Below are 21,982 nucleotides of genomic sequence, written 5' to 3'. Positions count from 1 at the left end.
ACGTAAACCATAACACTGGCAGACGTACGGTAGGGCACCAGTACGTTGTTAAAATTAAGATTTTGAAGGGAATTAGATTTGTGTAATAAGTAACGAGGTTGCCAGGATTTGCACCTAACTTTTCGTATGGAAACTGTGTTTTTATTTGCCTTGATTTTTGATACCAAACTAAAAATAAAAACCAACTTAAAATACTTGTATATTAAATTTTCCTGCGACCGTAGCGATCTTGCGGTTCCATACTCCAGCGCCTTTAACCGCGTTCTAAGGTCCACTCATGGAAGAAATTCCTGTCAGGATTATCATGTGCTGGGATAATGTCGTGTACAGTGGCAAGAATTGCTGACTGAATCTTAAAACTGTTTCAGAAGCAGATGGCCCGTCGGCAGACACAAGGAGAGGCCATCAGCAAGTAGGCCGGAGGACTCACGTTCAACAGCACCAGGTTTCAGGGAACTCTAAGCTAGAGAAGTGGCCATACCTCCAGAGGAGCACAGGTATATACAACAGCATTACGCAATTGGATTGCATCTCACATAAAAGAGTATTCGCAGTTAATACATTTTCTTAGAGAATAAGTTTATGTATAACCAGCTTACGCTTCATGCTTACTTTGGTTTTAAAAACTTATGAACCACAAAAAACTATACATTATTATTCACACTCATTTATTTTTTCATTGGACAAACATAACAAATGCAACATATTTTTACCCACTAGGCCATAACCACTAAATTTCATTTTAAACCTACTTCATTATTGTATTTTTTTATCCTTTGATCAGATTAAGATGCTGTACGACTGGAAACTGTAAAAAACAAATTAACAAACGCTTGCTGTGGGTGAATTCCTAAGGGATCTAATTGCTGAGGTCATCGGTCCCTAGACTTACACGCTACTGAAACTAACTTAGCTATGAACAACACACACACTTTTGCCCGAGGGAGGACTCGAACCTCCGTGGGGGTGAGGAGGGGGCAGGGGGAGCGCAATCCGTGACATGGCGCCCTCAAACCGGCAAATTCTGACATCGCTATATTAGACAACATCATTATAGCGTAACATGAAAAATTGATCAATTATGTTGATAAGAGATCAGGACTAGCATGAAGCCTGCACTGTGAACCCAGGCTAACTCTTAGAAAATGTACATTCCTGGTATTATGTTTAAATATCGCTAACATGTTAGATATCTGTGTACAAACTAGAGGTATCATATAATTTCTGAAATCTCTCCGGCGTATTTCTTCTTCTAGTAATTTTCTAGTGTGCATCCGGATCCCGTCGACAGTCTGCCACGACATTCCGCCCCAGAGACATCCGTCCATCTTCAGGTGAGTAGACAACTACTGAAGAGCCCAGGTGCATTCACGGTACTTATGACGAAGCTCGCGCATGCGAAACGTTCTACCATCTTTCAGCGTTTGTGGCAGGTAGTGACATGCGTGGAGCAGTCAATTTGTGCGTGTTGTCCTCGTTGGAGGAAGTAAGGGATGATTTCATCACTAGTGACTGAACCCGTCGATTCGGATTCCGCGGTGACCGGATTATTTCAATTTTAGGATTCCAATTTTTATCCATTACAAGCCGTTGTCACGAATTATAACACTATTGGCAAGACGAATTTCCGTCGATACTTTGATTACTGAATCCGAAAAACTGTAAACTCGAGCTATAATCGTTGTTCTATTGTATTCCATTGAGTGTCCCATGGAAATACGGTGTTCTGCTACTGATGATTTTAACGATTGCTGAAGACGGGTGCATATTTGGTGTTCTGTACTACTCCCCCGGACAATTCGTGTCGTCTAGCTTTTACATGCAGCATCACACTCACAAGTAATTTTGTAAACAGCCCCTTTTTTATAGGCCAGACGACACGAACTCTCCAGGAGCTTTGTACAGAACCCGAAAGAGACACCTGTCTTCGGCAATCGTTAAAAGCAGCTGTAGTGGAACACTATTTCTATAGGACATCAATGGAATACAATGGAACAACAATTTTAGCTACAATTTCCACTTTTCAGGATTCAGTAATCAAAGAATGGGTGGAAATGCGTCTTGCCAATAATCTTACAAGTCGTGAGAACGGCTACTAACTGGATAAAAAATGGAATCCTAAAATTAAAATTATGTAGTCACAGCGGAATCGACGGTCTCATTCGACACTCAATGATCAGATCATCTCTCACTTCAATTAATGAGGGCAGCACACACAACTCGGCTGTCTCGCGCATGTTACCACCTGACGCATGCGCCAAGAGACACCAACACATTTCGCATGCGTTAAATTCGGCATAAATACCGTGAATGGACCTGGGCTCTTCTTTAGTTGTCTACTCACCTGAAGATGGGCGAACGTTTCTGGGCCGAAAAATCGTAGCAGACTGTCGACAGGATCGGGCTCCACACACGAAAATTGTTAATAGAGGTATAATGCTCACATTCATCTAATATTTTCTGTTGTAAATGAATCAGGCAACATAATGCACTGCCATTGTCTATTCCTGATGGAATAATAATACGAGTTTTTTTCAGGTCTGGTGGTTATTTGAATTAGTCAATTTCTGGGATGCGTAAGACGTGCAATGAAGAACTACTGCAATTTTGGAAATATTTTTCTGTTTGAAAGACGGATGAGAGGGTGAAATGACCTTACTGTCACGTATAGCTAATGCTAAGGGTTTTTCATACTGGGGAGGTCCACTCCATGTGTGGTCTCGGGGTCCTGTTGTCGGCAGAAGGCAGTCATTGACTCTCATTAGGAAAGGTGAGTCCCACAAAACAGCAGTTTCTGTGGAAGTGAAGCTGCAGTCTGCCTTATGCTTTCGTGGGCAGAACCAATATCTGGCATAGCTAGAGGGCAGCAGATGCCGTGCCCCCAATGCCAGCCCAGAGAATAATTGAGCATGACGTTTCGCCTTCTCTGCACGAGCATCTAAGGTCGAGTCCCCTCGACACTGCTAACCAGTGTGAGAAATACGGTTGCTTTTGCTCTATAATGTTTGTCATCCAGTCGAACTGAATCATCCCGCCAGCGTCCTTGGCATGAAGAGACTCACCAACCAAGGAGAGACTGCTCTAAGTCAATAGAAACCTCGTGTTTGTTAATATGAGTTTTGTATGCCGAGAGTAGGAAGTGTCTGCTGCGTTTCCCTTTTTTCCTTTTTTTCCATGAAATAAGCGCTGTTCTTGCCTTTCACATTGGCGGGAGTAATGAATCGTCCTGTACAAACAGAACTTTTGAACCGAATGATTTGAGGATGGTAAAGTAAGTTTCGTGGAATTCGTGTTCCAGCTGTGCAGTTGGTGTCCCACCTGCCATCTGGTGATGATGAGTGCATACTTTGCTGAATTTGGTGAAATATAAGTTTCGCAGTCTGCAGCTGCACAATCCGTACACTGGGCAGTTCTGGCACATAACTTGAGTTGTCCGTTTTATTATAATTTGTGGTTTTGTCTCACTGTTGTTGAATTCACGACCTGCCCAAACAAGGGCAACTTGCTGAGGTTTCTGAGGCCAGTCCTCCACACAATTTGGTACCTCAACTGGGTCTTTTTGTATGAATTCAGTCCAGATTTTTAGAAAACGCTGCTCCCTGTCAACTACTAGCGTATTGTGGCCAATTGGCAAATAATTAGAGCAAACAAATGTCTTTTGTACTGCAACTTGATTAAACTACAAGAACCTTTAAATTGTACTACAACTTTTCCACGATTAGGGAAATCACAAGTAATAAATATAACCAACTAAACACCTAAGATTGTTGTTCTCAGCGGGCTGCTGTTATCGTTGTGCACAGTGGCCAAACTCATCCATCATTCTCTTATTATTAAGTAAATGTAACGAGCGCTGCACATGCTCGTCATGCTTGATTGTAAGTATTTTTATTGGCTAGGTTCAAATGGTTCAAATGGCTCTGAGCTCTATGGGACTTAACATCTGAGGTCATCAGTCCCTGGAACTTAGAACTACTTAAACCTAAGTAAGGACATCACCCACATCCATGCCCGAGGCAGGATTCGAACCTGCGACCGTAGCAGTCGCGCGGTTCTGGACTGAAGCGCCTAGAACCGCTCGGCCACCGTGGCCGGCTGTTGACTATGGAGAGCTGTGCGTATTTCCCGTAGGATTATAAATCTGCTATGTGTTTTTTCGTAATTAACGATCTTATATTATTCGTAAGTCGTAAGCATAGCACGTTATAGCAACGTTATACCATAATGCAAGTCAGGGCCACAGCCAACGCAAACAGATTAAACTTGCAACCCAAAATCAGTAAGTACAACTAATCTGAGGCTAAGACTATACTGAAGAGCCAAATAAACTGGTATAGGGACGCATATTCAAATACAGAGATATGTAAACAGGCAGAATACGGAGCTGCAGTCGGCAACGACTGTATAAGACAAGTGTCTGGTGCAGTTATTAGATCGGTCACCGCTGCTACAGTGGAAGGTTATCAAGTTTGAATGTGGTATAATAGTCGGCGCTCGAGCGATGGGGCACAGGATCTTCGAGGTAACGATGAAGTGGGGATTTTCCTGTACGACCACTTCACGAGTGTGTCATGAATATCAGGAACACGGTAAAACATCAGTCTCCGAGACTGCTGCGCCCGGGAAAAATCCTGCAAGAAGGGAACCAATGACGACTAGAGATTCGTTCACCGTGACACAATTGCTGCAGATTTCATTGCTGGGCCATCAACAAGTGTCAGTGTGCCAACAATTCAACGAAACACCATCGATACTGACTTTCGGAGCCGAAAGACCACTCGTGGTACCCTTGATGACTACACGACATAAAGCTTTATTCCTTGCCTGGGACCGTCAACACCGACATTGGGCTCTTGATAACTGGAAACATGTTGCCTATTCGGGCGAGTCTTGTTTCCAACTGTATCTAACGTACGGACGTGTACGTGTGTGCAGGACAACCTCATGAATCCATGGACCCTGTATGTCTGCAGGGGAATATTCAAGATGATGGAGACCCCATAACGGTGTGGGGTGTATGCATTTAGAGTGATATGAGATCCCTGGTACGTCTAGGTATGAGTAAGCAATCTGTCTGATCACCTGCATCCATTCATGTCCATGTGCATTCCGACGGATGTGGGCAATTCCAGCAGGACAATACGACACACCACATGTCCACAAGTGCTACAGAGTGGCTACAGGACCACTCTTCTGAGTTTAAACACTTCCGATGGCCGTCAAACTTCCCGGACATGAACATTACTGAGCACATCTAGGATGCCTTGCAACGTGCTGTTCAGAAGAACTCTCCACCTCCTCGTACTCTTAAGGATTTATGGACAACGCTGAAGGATTCAAGGTGTCATTTCCCTTCAGCACTACTTTAGACATTAGTCGTGTGAATGCCACGTCGTTTTGGGGCAGTTATGGGTTCTCGCGAGGGCCCTTCATGATATTAGGCAGGGGTACCAGTTTCTTTGGCTCTTCGGTGTAAATATGCTATGGCTTACTAACATTTTCAAAGCCGTTCAGATTTAAGTTTTTGGTGATTAACTAAATCGTTTAAGGCAACGCTGGAATATTCCTTCTTAAAAATAACTGTCTTTTCCCATTACGAGCTCGTGCTCCATCATCTGAAGATAGTCGTCGACGGAACGTGAAACTCTGATGATGGTATCGCATTTAACAGAAGCTCTACTTTTATAGACGAAAATGCTAACCAATATCACAGAGAGCATGTGGACAGCAAGATTATTTAAGCGAAGCAAGACCTAAATTATCAGACTGTCAGATGAGCCACTGAAGTTTTAGTATGTCATACAGCCAGGAAAAGGTTCATATGCGAGAATAAGCTCTGAGTGCTGTTTTCCAGAACTGTTTCATAGCAGACGGTCGTATTATGGTCCGAGCTTTCGACTTTCTCAAGTGCTTAAAAATAAAAGGTTTAGAGATAAGAAATCACTTTATCTAAAATCAGTTGAATCAAATAGATAAAGCAGAGAGTACTTAATTTGATAAGGTGCTTTTTATGTTATCTACATGCACAAATGACCCCACATCTAACAGCTGTAGCTTTTAAGAACCGCATTACAGATTCGTAGAACTAAATCTCTGTGTGGATGATGCCAGTCTACTATTTCGCATCACTTCCCTTGACTGCAAAATCATGGTGCGGAAGTAAATATCCACGTTCAGTCTGACGTCTGAGTTTCTGATTTCCAGAAAGCTTATCACATGGTGTGGCACTGTCATTTAGTAATAGTACTTCCAAAATATCGTCCCGCATGTGCGAAAGATTCGATAGATTTCCTGCAGACAGAACTGTGTGAACCCTCCTGACTTGTAATTCATCATTTGGAACAAATGTACTTTCTGGAGCTTCAGGGGAAGAACGGCGAGACTTTTACTCGTCGTGATATTTAAGCAGCTCACCAGAAAAACCAACATTTTCTTAAAACTGTTCATTGCCATTGTAGCAAACATCTGATAAGTACGCTTAGGCAGTAATTACGGAACTTGGGGGAATTACAGACATTCAGGTATTGGGTAAAGTACTTTTCGCAGTTTGCATGTGCAGAAAGATCATTTTTGGATTATTTGAATTCGTTTCAGTTTAAGGTTAACAATTTTTATCACGATAGCGTAAATTGTTACACGTGTTCATTTTATGTTTATAGATTCCACTCCTAGGAGGTAGTGGGTGGTTAGCCAGGTAATTGGAACGTTACAGACTATTCTTATAAATCTTTTGTTAAAATGACCTACTTGTCTTACAGGAACGCCCATTTAGGTTGCCAAAAGAAAACAATGACAGCCATTACATAGGCTGTTTTCTAGCTGTATTATGGAGACACAATGACACCGACGCAACAGGATACTATTCATTTTTCACAGCTGAACGTACCTTTAGAGCTTATAACACATAAATAATAGTAAATATCGTCTGACTGTCTCTACGTGAACGTATCAACCTGCAGTAAGTTCTAGAATGTTAATCATTTGAGCTGAACGTGAGATTAAGGACCCTTCTGGAGTTTGCGGGGATACAGTTCGTATCTTCCCATAAATTCCGTCCTGAAGGATTTCTGTACGCCACGGACTCTACATGCGACGAGGGAAACATTCCCCTGTATAACAACGACGTCGCCCAGCGGGAGTCTTCGAATTTGTCCTCGGTGAACTTCAAGGAAGTTTTTGAGCAGGACTAGGTACCGTTTCTTGCACCTGTTCTACAAGTCTTCTACAGAGTTCGGCTGTCGTTGAAACTCCGCGGACAAATACCTTCCAACTGATGGATCTAGACCTGTTGCCAATGTTCTGAGTCTGTCATCTGAAAGGAAATGTGCGGATGTCGGTGGTTGGGATTCCTCTTCCCAGTGCCTGATTCAATGCTGATCAAGATTGTGGTAAGGCCTTCATCGCCCAACCGCGAGCATCCTAAAAGCAGGCAGCCTTTGATAGATCCTACCGCCCGTTCCCACGATACACCAGAACTCGTGTGGAATTAAGAATTTCCATGTGATTGCTTGCTTGGCGTGGTACTGGTGCGTCTTGTCGTGTGAGGCTGCTATAACTACATCAGTTCCGTGTGTGTGGCATGGAATGCAGTAGCGTCACCAGTGCGAATCGCGCTGGGCACTCCTCATCTTCCCATTGTGCTTAGTAGAGATTTAAGAAATCTGTCACCCGACGTATCTGAACGTAGTTTCACGGGGAAGGGCGCGTATTGTTGCGCACGTGAATAGAGCTATAAATGACTTATTCGTGATCTTTCTTTGTGTGATGTATAAAGGGACAGAAAAATCCATATTTGTGCCTTAAAATTGTTACTGATGTTTAACTCGTTAACCAGGTAACTGAGCCTCCGTTTCTTGAGTAAAGTGGACGACCATTGTTTCGTGCCAGTGCACACTTATTGGGTTTGGACAAGGATGGACTGCGCGACTCGGGATTGGACATCATTCTTTACAAGAGAAGCTAAGAGCCATTTATTTAAAAATGCAGATGCATTTGAAACACTGAAACACATATGACAGAAGACAATAGTTTTCTTTGACTAAAAAGAAAAGCAACCACCTTAATTAAGACACAATAAGGTCATACAAGTTAAATTTAAACTGAGCTGTCAATGGCATCACTAGTTAACCTTGGGAAGACGCAAAACAATCAAACAGAAATTAATAATAAATACTTTGGATTAGGCATAAAATCTCGAGAACAATAAATACAAATGTGGCATCAATTCTCGAGCACAGTAGATGCGGTAGAATGGGGCATTAAATTCCCAGAGCAACTACGCAAGCTAACGAGGCTAAACAACATAGGCTCTGACGTCGCCGCGGACCGAGACGCATTAGAATAGATGGTCGGAGCAACTCACATTAGCTGCCTCTAAAACACACATAAAATACAAGAGAAAAGAAACACTAATCATGCAGCGGCAGTATGTCAGTTCCAGTTCCCCGCAGTTTAAGTGAAGAAACCTTTATCTCCCATCAGAAGTTCAAGAAAAGGAAGCGGAACACTTCTCGTACGCGTTGCTAGTAACGGCTACCAGTAATTACTCAGAAAACAGTTCCCAAGAGATTCCCGGCGGGGTAAGGGATTTTCTCTGCCTCGTGATGGCTGGGTGTTGTGTGATGTCCTTAGGTTAGTTAAGTTTAAGTAGTTCTAAGTTCTAGGGGACTGATGACCATAGATGTTAAGTCCCATAGTGCTCAGAGCCATTTAGTTCCCAAGAGAGGGATCACAAGCAAGTAGTGAAATGCAAAAGCTAGAAGCCAAGGCCGTCAGTAAAGTATCTTAAATTTATAAACTACTAAGCACATCTATATATACACTGACACGCCAGAACATTTTGACAACTGCCCAGCGTGACGCTGGATGCCGCCCGGTGGCGGTGCGGTCACATGACGCAGTAACCAAAGTTCGTAAGCGCAGCAAACACGGACGGGAAATCACCCTAGCGAAGATACGTGCTGCAAATGGGGAAACGCATAATCTTCCCTTTGACAAAGGGAAGATTATTATTACGCAGAGCCTGCGAACGAGTATCTCGAAACCGGCGAAGCTGGTGAAATGTTCACGTGCTGCTGTCGTGAGCATCTATGGAAAGAGAAGGACAGTGAAACTATCACTAGGCGCTAAATTGCTGGACGTCCACGGCTCTTCACAGAACGTGTGGTTGGGAGGCTTTTCTGCTCTATAAAGTAGGATAGATGTTTATCTGTAGCATCTCTGCCGAAAGGGCACAACGCTAGTGCACGGATAAGTGTTTTGGAGCACACCGTTCATCATACAGTGACGGACCATAGGAATTCGACCCAACGGTTGATCAATGGGAACGTGTCGGCTCATCGGCTGGATCACATTTCTGCTACACTGGGTCGATGGTCGTGTCCACAAACGCCGTCATCGAGGTGAAATGTGACGAGCACCACGGATGCAGGATGGTGGTAGCAGTGGTATGCTATGGAAGATATTCTCCTGCGTTTGCATGAGACCTGCGGTAGTAATAGAAGACACGCTGACAGCTGCGAACCGCTTGCATCCCTTCATGCTGATGTCTTTCCCGGCGGCGATGTCATCTTTCAGCAGTATAATTGTCCGTATCTCGGAGCCGGACCGTTATTTACGTGAATAACACGATCCGTACATAGACATCATATCTCCACAAACGTATCACCAAACTGCGGGATACTTGATACACAGAATCAGCGATGTATTTCGTTCCAAAGACGGACAAACAAGCTATTAAGTAGGTGATGATAATGTTTTGGCTCACCAGTGTATATACAAAAGGTAGTGTCATGATTGCTTGACTCTTCATCGCCCAGCCCAATCAGCTAAAGACACAAACATGAAACTTAGAGAAGGTGTTGATGTTATACGGTAGGCGTTGCTTAGGAAGAGATTTTTCGAATTTTACCCCTAAGGGTATGAAGTAGAGGATGAAAGGTTTTTTGAACATATGTCGCTCTTAAGGCAGTTTTGAAGCTAGATCTACGACAAATGGTATTTGGTTTCTTGGTCACAAATAAAGAACTAAGCAGTTCTGCAATTTTGGAAATCTAACCTCTGTGGGAGTGAAATAGTGGGCGAAAGTTTTTATTAAATAAATCATTATTAGAGATCTACTAAACTATTTTTAAAGCTACATCTATTAAAAGAAAAATACGTGTTTCAATGTTTTTGAAAGTTGAACCCGTAAAGGGGTGAAAGAATGGATGACAGTTTAGTGGAAATATTTCATTATGCAAACATTTTGGAAGCTAAGTCTATGAAAATATCTATTTGTCTACTTTGTTAGGAATTCAAAAACTCTGATGAGAGAGAAATAGGGGGAGAAAAGTTTAATGTCAATATTTCACTGTGAAAGCATTTTTAAACCTAAATTTATGTAAACTGGTATTGGCTTCTCGGTTAGAAATGAAAAGATACGTATCACTGTTTTTGGAAATTCAACCCTTACGGGGGCGAAATAGGACCAGACTGATTCACTGAGTCATCACTGTCGAGCCCAAACCTTTCAGGACAGAAACTTCAGATATGGAGAGGATGTGGCTCTTGTACTGTAGGCATCGTTTAAGAAGGTATAGTTCGAAATACTATTCCTTAGGGGGTGAAACAGGGGATGAAAGGCTTTTTGAAAATATGTCGCTATTCAAGCAATTTTGAAGGTAGCGTTATGGCAATTGGTATGTGGTTTACCACTCAAAACTAAAAAATATGTTTCAGCATTTTTGGAAATTCGGCCACTAAGGGAGCAAAATAATGGGTAAAAGTTTTTGAAAATCAATGATTGTTAAAGAACTACTAAAACATTTTTAAAGCTACATCTATGAAAATCGGTATTTAACTACTCGGTTTCCAAGTAAAGGAATTTGTTTTTTAAGTGTTTTTTGAAAATTCAGCCAATAAGGAAGTGATATAGGTAATTAAAAGTTTTATAAAATTATTTCATTATGAAATCATTTTCAAAGTTAAATCTATCAAAATTTATAATTAGGTTCTCTATTGGATATAAAAGAAAATACGTCTTTTAATGTTCTTGGAAATTCAGCCCATAACGGGGTGAAATAGAGGGTGAACATTTTTAAGAAAACATTTCGTTATATTAAAAATGTTTAAAGCTAAATCTACGAATATTGGTTTTTCGGCAGTCAGTAAGATATAAAGAATTTGACCGTGGTAAAGGTATAACGTCTTTGATTCATAATTAAAGCGTTCTCGGTCCAGGGGTTCGAAACCCGCCACCGCATCAGTTTTCATTAATAATCAGCACTGGCGGCCGAAGACCTCCGGCATAAGAAGTCAGCCTCATTCTGGCAATGGCCTTGTCAAAAGGAGCAGACCAGCGAACAGAGGTTCAGAGCACACTCTTGACCTTGGGGTAGGAAACTGCCCCTAAAGGCGGAAGAATCAGCAATGATCAACGGCATGAGGATGCAGAAGGCAATGGAAACCGCTGCATTAAAGACACGTAACGTGTATAGACATGACATGAGGCCTGTAGTAGAAACAGTCATCGTGATTCCGAAATAGTCCCCCATTCCCATCTCCGGGAGGGTACTGCCAAGGGGGAAGTGACCACGAGGAAAAGATTGAATAATCAACAAAAGGTTAACGTTCTACGAGTCGGAGGGTGAAATGTCAGAAGCTTGAATGTGGTAGGGAATCTAGAAAATCTGAAAAGGGAAATGCAAAGGCTCTGTCTAGATATAGTAGGGTCAGTGAAATGACATGGAAAGAAGACGACGATTTCTGGTCAGGACAGCATAGAGTAATATCAGCAGTAGCAGAAAATGATATATCGGGAGTAGGATTCGTTATGAATAGGACGGTAGGAGAGGGAGTTCAGTTCAGTGATAGGGTTATTATTAGAATCGACAGCAAAGCAATAAAGACAATAATAGTTCAAGTACAGATGCCGGCATCGCAAACTGAAGATGAAGAAATAGAGAAAGTATCTGAGGATACTGAAATGGTAATACAATACGCAAAGAGAGATGAAAATCTAATAGTCCTGAGGGACTAGAACGCAGCTGTAGGGGAAGGAGTAGAAGAAAGGTTACAAGAGAATATGGACTCGGAACAAAGAGTGAGAGAGAAGAAAGACTAATTCAGTTCTGTAGTTAATTTCAGCTAGCAATAGCGAATACTCAGTTCACAAATCACAACAGGAGGAGGTACACTAGGAAAAGGCCGGATAAGGGAAGATTTCAGTTAGATTACATCAGGATCAGGCAGAGATTCCGAAATTAGAATCTAGATTGTAAGGCGTACTCAGAAGCAGATACACAGGGTGTTACAAAAATGTACGGCCTAACTTTCAGGAAGCATTCCTCACACACAAATAAAGAAAAGATGTTATGTGGACATGTGTCCGGAAACGCTTGATTTCCATGTTAGAGCTCATTTTAGTTTCGTCAGTATGTACTGTACTTCCTCGATTCACCGCCATGATTTCATACGGGATACTCTACCTCTGTTGCTAGAACACGTGCCTTTACAAGTACGACACAACATGTGGTTCATGCACGATGGAGCTCCTGCACATTTCAGTCTAAGTGTTCGTACGCTTCTCAACAACAGATTCGGTGAGCGATGGATTGGTAGAGGCGGACCAATTCTATGGCCTCCACGCTCTCCTGACCTCAACCCTCTTGACTTTCATTTATGGGGGCATTTGAAAGCTCTTGTCTACGCAATCCCGGTACCAAATGTAGAGACTCTTCGTGCTCATATTGTGGACGGCTGTGATACAATACGCCATTCTCCAGGGCTGCATCAGCGCATCAGGGATTCCATGCGACGGAGGGTGGATGCATGTATCCTCACTAACGGAGGACATTTTGAACATTTCCTGTCACAAAGCGTTTGAAGTCACGCTGGTACGTTCTGTTGCTGTGTGTTTCCATTCCATGATTAATGTGATTTGAAGAGATGAAATAAAATGAGCTCTAACATGGAAAGTAAGCGTTTCCGGACACATGTCCACATAACATATTTTCTTTCTTTGTGTGTGAGGAATGTTTCCTGAAAGTTTGGCCGTACCTTTTTGTAACACCCTTAGACTGAGGTCACAGTGTATTAGTAAAGAAGAGTAGGCTGAATTTTAAGAGATACACAAAGAAGTGGGATACGGAATGAGTACTAAGGAATGACGAGATATATCTGAAGTTCTATAAGGTCCGACCCTGGTAGCTGAGTGGTCAGCGCGACGGAATGTCACACCTAACGGACCGCTCAATGACTGGGTGTTGTGTTGTCCTTATCATTATCATTTCATCCCTATCGACACGCAAGACGCCGAAGTGGCGTCTACTTGAAAGACTTCCACCAGGCGAACGGCCTCCCCGACGGGACACAGCAATAAAGAATAGTCCAGCAGACAGTACAGTTGATGAGGAATGTACATCTCTAAAAAGGGCAGTCACAGAAGCTGGAAAGAAAAACATAGATACAAAGAATGTAACTGTAAAGAGACCATGGGTAAGAGAAAAAATACTACAGCTGATCGATGAAAGAAGGAAGCACAAAAATGTTCCAGGAAACTCAGGAAAACAGAAATACAAGGAGTGTAATAGGAGGTGAAGGGACGGTAAGCATAAATGGTTGCATGAAAAATGTGAAGAAATCGAAAAAGAAATGATAGTCGGAAGGACTGACTCAGCATATAGGAAAGTCAAAACAACCTTCGGTGAAATTAAAAACAAGGACGGTAACATTAAGAGTGCAACCGGAAGTCTATTGTTAAATGCAGAGGAGTGATCGGATAGGTGGAAAGAGCACATTGAAGGCCTCTATGAAGATAAAGATTTGTCCGAAATGATAGAAGAAGAAACAGGAGTTGCTTTAGAAGAGTTAGGGGATCCAGTATTAGAATCAGAATTTAAGAGACCTTAGGAGGACGTAAGATCAAATAAGGCAGAAGAGCTCGATAACCTTCCATCACAACTTCTAAGATCATTACAGGAAGTAGCAACAAAATTATTATTCAAGGTTGTGTGTAGAATATATGAGTCTGGTGGTACACCGTCTGACTTTCGGAAAAAATATCATCCACCAAATTGCGAAGAATGCAAGCGCTGACAAGTGCGAGAACTGTCGCACAATCAGCTTAACAGCTCATGCATCCAAATTGTGGACAAGAATAATATGCAGAAGAATGGGAGAGAAAATTGAGGAGGTATTAGATAACGATCAGTTTGGCTTTAGGAAAGGTGAAGGCGCCAGAGAGGCAACTCTGAGACTGCGGTTGATAATGGAAGCAACACTAAAGAATAATCAAAGCACGTTCATAGGATTTGTCCACCTAGAAAAAGCGTTCTACAATGTAAAATGTTGCAAGATGTTCGAAATTCTGATAAAAATAGGGGTAAGCTGTAGAGAGAGACGGGTAATACACAATATGTACAAGAACCAAGAGGGAATAATAAGAGCGGATGACCAAGAACGAAATTCTCGGATTAAAAAGGCTGTAAGAGACGGATGTAGTCTTTTGCCCCTACTGTTCATTCTGTACACTGAAGAAGCAATGACGGAAATAAAAAAAAGTTTCAGGAGTGGAATTAAAATTCAAGGTGAAAAAGTATCAGTTACACGATTCGCTGAGGCCGTTACTATCTGCGTGAAAGTGAAGAACAATTACGCGATCTGCTGAATGGAATGTATAGTCTAATGAGTACAAAATATGAATAGAGGGAAAACCGAAGGAAGACGAAAGTAATGAGAAGTAGCAAAAATGAGAACAGCGAGAAACTTAACATCAGGACTGATGGTCACGAAGTAGATTATGTTAAGGAATTCTGCTTCATACGCAGCAAAATAACCAATGTCGGACGGAGCAAGGAGGGCGTCAAAAGCAGACTAGCACTGGCAAAAAGAGCATTCCTGGCCAAGAGAAGTCTACTAGTATATAACTTGGGCCACAATTTGAGGAATAAATTTCTGAGAATGTACATTTGGAGCACAGCACTGCATGGTAATGAAACGTGGATTGTGGGAAAACCGGAACAGAAGAGAATCGAAGTATTTGAGATGTGGTGCTACAGACGAATGTTGAAAATTAGGTGGACTGATAAGGTAAGGAATGAGGAGGTTCTGTGCAGAATCGGAGAGAAAAGGAATATGTGGAAAACACTTACAACAAAAAGCGACAGGATGATAGGACTTAAGACATCAGCGACTGACTTCCATGGTACTACTAAAGGGAGCTTAGACGGCAAAATCTGTAGAGGAAAACAGAGTTTGGAATACATCCAGCAGATAATTGAGGACGTCGGTTACAAGTGCTACTCTGAGAAGAAGAGGAGGGAAATTCGTGGCGGGCTGCATCAAACCAGTCAGAAGACTAATGACTAAAAAAAAAAATATATATATATATATCTATATATATATATTTATATATATAAAGAAGAATGTGTTAAGGGATGAATGTTTCTATGGATGTTCAAGAAGCCAGAAGGCATGATTAACAAGAAGAACCTTGGATTGCAGCTACCAGTCCTGGATCTCAACCAAGCTTACTACTGTATGGCTTGGCCACAGGAGCAACGGTGTTGTCACGGTTACTGAATTCCGTACTGGGAGACTTCTAGTTCAAGTCTGTGTACAACTACATGGACGGCACGGTCGTAGACAGTGGCAGGTTTCTGGAACATCTGAATCATCTCTGCCAAGAGAGTGTGGAGGGCTCAAGGAAGCAGAGACCACATTTAAATCTACTAAGGTGAACCTGGTTCGAGAGAAGATATTTTTGAGACAAAGAGTATCCAGGAATGGGTTCGCCATTGACCATGGTCGCACCCCGGCTATCCATTCATTCCCTGTGCCGAAAGATAAGAAATCCAACGTCCATTTTATAAGGACAGTAATTTTTTTTAAAAATTGCCGGATTTCTTACAGATTTCCGCATTCCAATTTGAGGTTTGTCACATCAGAGGCAGGCAGAACCCAATTCCACTCGCACTAAGCGGTACGTTGCAAGTGGATGACGATGGGGCTGAGGAACTCGGATTTAACGTACCATCCATTAGCGGCATGGAGTTTTGACTGAAGTCGCATCCTTGTTTGAAGATCTGTAGCCTGTACAGCAAGGATCCTGACTTACGACCTGTTTCTACGACTAAATGTTGGTGAAACTTTGTTAAGGTGTTCTCTTCAAAAGGACCTTTTATATTTTCTGGGTAGAAAAGATAAAGAACCCAAGTTGTGTGTGCCACAGAGTCTAATTCCGCGTATACTGAAATATTTCCACGAGTCCTTGTGTGGAGGGCATTTGAGGTTTCAGAAAACTAGACTTACGAACGTCCTGATCTAGTACCTTCTAGGTTAACTTTTCTTTTATGTTAAGATGCCGCTGCTTGCGAGCAGCGCAAGAACGCCAACCCCAGTACCAGTCCTTGGAAGGGTTTTTTCGTTATAGCGGTTAGTTCCAAACCGTAGAGAAAATTTCCATCGATTATTTAAGGCCATTACTCATACCAAAGTGCGAACCGGTTTTGTCTGATAGTGGCTGATGCATTCACGAGTATTACCTGGTTAATTTCTAACAGAAATACCACCATTGCCACGACTATTGAACATTTTCAGAGAAATCTTTGCAAGATTTGGCCCACCGTGAGCTCTAGGTAATTACAATGCTCCTGCTTTCGTATCCAAAGACCTCAAGCAATTTTGCCTTAACTGGGGCATACATAAATAAATGCAACACCATATTACCCACCACCCTCTTTTGCAGAAAGAAGAAAGAATTAATGGAAATTTGAAAGCCGCCCCCATTGCATATCATTCTGGGTCTGAGAGGCGATGGGACTGATCCCTAATTTAATTATCCTTCTCATTTAATACCAACCATCATGAATTTCACAAAACCACGCAGTCTAAATTGATGGCAGGCCGCTGTGGACGAGCGGTTCCAGGTGCTTCAGTCCGGAACCGTGCGACCGCTACGGTTCGAATCCTGCCTCGGGCATGGATGTATGTGATGTCCTTAGGCTAGTTAGGATTAAGTAGCTCTAAGTCTAGGGGACTGATGACCTCAGATGTTAAGTCCCATAGTGCACAGAGCCATTTTCTAAGTTGATGTTTTCCTTTCCTCTAAATTCACCATCACCGAATTTGTGTTATTTGTTGCCAAAGAATGTACACCTGCAGGAATTTAAAAAAAAAATGCGGGAGGTGGCGAGGAACAACAGCAGGCTTGTGCATCTCCGGGAGAAAATCTGATACGTTACGGAACGGAAGGCTACGTATCTCAAGAAAGGAGATAAGATTTTCTTGAGGAACTTTTAGGGGCAGAACAAAGCAAGTCAAGGTGTCACGGCAAAGCAGTTACACACGTTTTCTGGGCCATATAATTGTTGAGTGGCTTCCACTGGTGGACTTTCTGCTAAAGGATGTCAAGACAGGGAAGAAGATTAGGTCCCACCTGAGGCAGATAGAGAGAGATGACGTAATTGACAATCCCACGAGCTCCAAGAGAAGAGATCTCAGTCTTGGGCTCCCAGTTCCGCATTAAGGAGGTGAGGTTCTGTCGTGGCACCACAGAACATCGCTGCTGGGGGCCGCTCTTTCCAGCTAAGCTGTTTTTAATGGCTAGCGATTGGCGGGCACTTGCTATTTACGGAGGAAGCTGCTGTTTACGGGAAGCAGACGTTCGGGGAGAATCGCGTGGTGGAGATTGTGCCGCTGCTATCTGCAAGAGGGGTGCGTCGCTGTTGCCGGGTTGCGAAGTTACTGATGAGTAGCACTGCGATGTGGGACAGCCTCTATCCGCAGTCTAGTCTGGCGCTCAGCTGTTCGGATGGCGGGCGGAAGCGGCTTATCTGTTATTCCGGAACTGGGTTTAGTAGTGGCCGCGGTAGGAGCTTTGCTGACTATGGGACAGCGGTACTGGTACATGACGATACGTCGTCTACAACCGTACCCTGCGATGATGATGTTTGGTTTGCGGGATGCTCAAATGCGCGATCATCAGCGCCCGTACAAAGTCGCAGTTTTACACATTCCAATTTTTACAAAGTCCAACGTAGCCACTGTCACGAATGAAGATGGTGATGATTAAATGAGGAGGACAACACAAACACCCAGCCCCCGGGAACCGTACACTCTGGCTGACGCCTTAGCAATAGCTTCGGCCGCCGAGGTATACGAATGGTGAGCATTTCGAGCTTCTAATGCAACTCTAAAACTGCAACATTGTGTTAGACGTCGGTGACTGTTTATTCACAGTATCAGTATTTGCAAACTGTGTGTCATTTGGCTCAGGTGTGTGTGCTGTGTGTTGTGCGTGTGTGTGCTCCTTTAGAATAATTCTGTTACTCACCAAAGAGCAGGCATTTATTGAAAGTGTTTCAATAAACTTAGTCACTAACTTATTACTGTACACCGCATATTATTCCTGATGGAATCTGAAGTTGCAGATCACAGATCCTAATATTGCACAGTCTGTTCTGCAATGCAATAAGTTGCATACTAATGCATTTATGTTTAGATTTGTAGAACCATTAGTTTTCATTTATGAACTTAGTTACCCTTTCTTTAATACCACGAATACTTGCTGGCATGGAGGTTCAAAGTAGCCTCGCTTGTATGGTCATACAGTCAGTTAATCTAACTGTCACTGTCAAAGAGCTGCAGTTGCATTACACCTAGATAATCCGACTTAACGTTACTTCACTTCTTTTCTTAACTGTAATGGCTTAACACTGTCATCTTTTTGGCTTGTAATTAATTTCTATTCTTTATATCTAATTTGGCCTTGTATTTACAGGCTGATAGTTGTCACCATCCGGCTCAGCGTGAAGGTGTACTTCTTCGTACCTTGGTATACAGGTCACATTTCATTTCCGACAGTGAGACTTTGCCAGATGAGCTGGCCCATCTTGAAGTTACATCTCGTCAAAATTGTTATAGTGGAAGACAGATTGAATGTGCTTTGCGCTATCGACCAACCGTGCATCGGGTGATTGATGATAGTATTGAGTCGACACGTAAGTCTACTGCCATTTTGCCTTTCGTAGGAAGTACTCCAAACAAGATCGGTCGAAATTTACGGAAATACGATGTGAAATGTGTCACCGACCTCCATCTAAAATTAGAGTGCTTTTGGGTTCTGTTAAGGATGATCTTGGTTTGCGTAAGGCGGGTGTATATCGCATTCCTTGTAGCTGTGGCATGGCATATATTGGTCAGACTATCAGGAGCGTGGACGATCGATGTGCTGTTCATAAACGGCATTCACGATTACAGCAGTCAAGTAGATCTGCTATTGCCGAACATTGTTTGGATACTGGTCACCCTTTGTTATATAACAAAAGCGCGATATTCTCACGCACGTCCAGCTGTTCGGCCAGTGTTATTAAGGAGGCTGTTGAGATTAAATTAGCGACAAACCTTGTAAACAGGGATGGAGGTCCTTGTCTAAACTCTGCTTGGAGTCCGCTCTCTCCTTTGTCAAGAAACAGGACACAGTGAATGTTACCTCACTTGCTAGTTCATAGTCTTTTACTATCGATACCTCTGACTTTGGTCTCCTTTGGTGGCACTAGTGTGCAGCGTGTGTGTGTTATCTTTCCTGAATTACTCCAAGAACCGATGTTATAAATTTGCCTGTACATGGCCTGTCAGTTGCCGTTTGTGCCTCGAAAATAGCAGGGTGTACTCCAGCCGAAATATCGGCTGTCACTGTGAATATTACCTGGCTGAATTCCCAGAAGTTGTTTGAAAATTTGAGTCTATGCTTCACCTGTAAAGGATTTTGCTGCAGCAAATTATGTAAGTTTGGTTGACACTCTTTGAACCGTCTAGCCAAAGTTTTGCCATATTATAAATTAGCGGTACATTTATCTTATAGTTAAATTTTTTGAAGAGACAGTCCTTAAGAAAGGGCCAGTTGTAACAACTTTATATTATTGAAATTTATACATGTTGTCTCCAGTACACGTGTCCAGTGCTGTGATTTTGCAAATAAAATTTTAATTGCATTTTTTGTCCTCAGATGGGCTTTCTGCTACCACTCCAGCAGCTTGTGTGTTCTACAGCCACCTTTCACACATGTTTAACTGCCTGTCGAGTTGTAAGAATGCGTCATCCTATTCGTAGTACAGATAACACTGTACTCACTCCTAAGTGGTGATGCCGAATATGAGGCTGCTGGTTAAGTAACCAGCTGAAATGACGCTGTCAGTCGAAATAAAATGTAAGACGTTAGTTTCTGGGTAACGCCGCGAACAGCCGACGTCCATCGAGACGAATAAGACTGTTATATGAAAAAAGGTTGATGTGGGTATCTTAGCATCTTGTGCATGAGGTAGGGTTTCAAAACGCAATGCTCATAGAGTTTTTAAATACTTTTCGGCTGTGTCACTCACTCTTAGTTTAGTAAATTTACTGATGCAGTCATCTTGCACCATGTAGACAACGTCCGCCACGACTGGCTTCTTCCGGACGTCATGTTGGCGAAGGTCTTGCACTGCGAGCTCACAGCTCTACGCAAATCCTGACGTTTACCGTCTGCGCGGACGAAAAAAAATTCCTTCGTGATTTACACGATCGAAAGATTAGTCACCGACCTGAAGTCTGCAACTACATCTCGAGAAGCAGCATAGCTAACAGGCGGTCGTGTTGTACTGGAGCTCGTCACCTCTCGCATTTCGCTCTCTGCCTTTTTTTAACCCCACAACGGGATTCGAAATAGATAATAATCATTTTGAAACAGATTACTATAAATTCTGGTTTTTTGTTAATCTGCGAAATCTCATCAATAGTAAGTACACTTTCCTTCCGAATTCAGAACAAAGTATTAAAATTTTTATTTGTGAAGACCATCTAGTCAGAAGTATGGCTTTATGACAACTTAAACTCCACATGGGACACTTTCAGTGAAGTGTGTGAATATCTGTGGAGGAATGGCGGCCCATTATTCTACAAAGTGTTGGACGCAGGGACATGGAGCGAAGTTAGTCCGTTACTTAGTCAAAACTATAACTCGCCCCAGATCTGTTCAGGTAGGAATCTGTGTAGGCTAGTCCATTTCAGAAATATTATTACCCACAAACCCTTGCCTCAGACGCTACTTTAAGAGAGGGTGCACTGTGAAGCTGGTACATTCATCGTCTCCAAATTGTTCCTCTACTGTACGCAGTAAAAAAAAAGAAATTTAAAATTAGTGGTTTCTAAGGTGCAATAAGGTGACCACTCCCTAACCACGAGAACCACACCTAGCGTAACATCATCTCCTCCACACTTTCCTGTTGGCGCCATACATGATGGCAGCTAGCATTCCCCAGGCATCCTTCCGTCGGATTATCACAAAGTACTCCAAATCACTCGTTTCCGTTCACCCACTTTCCAGTGGCATCGCTCTGTAGACCACCTCACGCTCCGCTTAGCGTCGACTACAGACATTTGTGGCTTATGAGCAGCAGTTCGACCGTTGTGTGCCGTTCTTTTCTAACTCCATACGCACAGTCACTGTGCCAGCACTTAAGAATTCGTGATTTCTTCCCCTGATTTCATACGATATTTTACACCCACGTGGCGAGAGTCTCTGTCCGTCAGTATATGAGATTCCGCCTGGTCTTAATTTAGTTGAGCTTATTCAAGTACTTCAAGTCCGGCTGCTTTCTCACTGTCCTCGATGGATTTCCAGAGTCTAGTTTAGCTGTAGTTGCTCCTTCATCACATCACACCCACTTGACCAGTTTTAGATAGGTTGAAGTTGTGGTATCAACGTTCGATACCACACTTGTTAGGGGTTGCAGTTATCGACCGCGGTCCGTATTAGTATCGTTGGACCCACGAGTCGTGGCCAGCGCCGCTAGCGACGCTCCGCGGCTTGTATCAAGTTTCTAGCGAGCTCTCGTCCACTCTTGCTCGGAACGTCAAGTAGTAAACTGGCATAGCCTTCAGCTGACAGGAAGCAACCTCTAACAAGGCGCTTAGTAACGTATGGCCTAAGTGAGGCCTCAATAGCTATCTGTTTATAATTATA

Source organism: Schistocerca americana, chromosome 1, assembly GCF_021461395.2.
Source record: "Schistocerca americana isolate TAMUIC-IGC-003095 chromosome 1, iqSchAmer2.1, whole genome shotgun sequence".
In the NCBI taxonomy this organism is placed as follows: domain Eukaryota; kingdom Metazoa; phylum Arthropoda; class Insecta; order Orthoptera; family Acrididae; genus Schistocerca; species Schistocerca americana.
The sequence above is the reverse complement of the archived record's forward strand: the minus strand, read 5'-3'. Positions refer to the sequence as shown.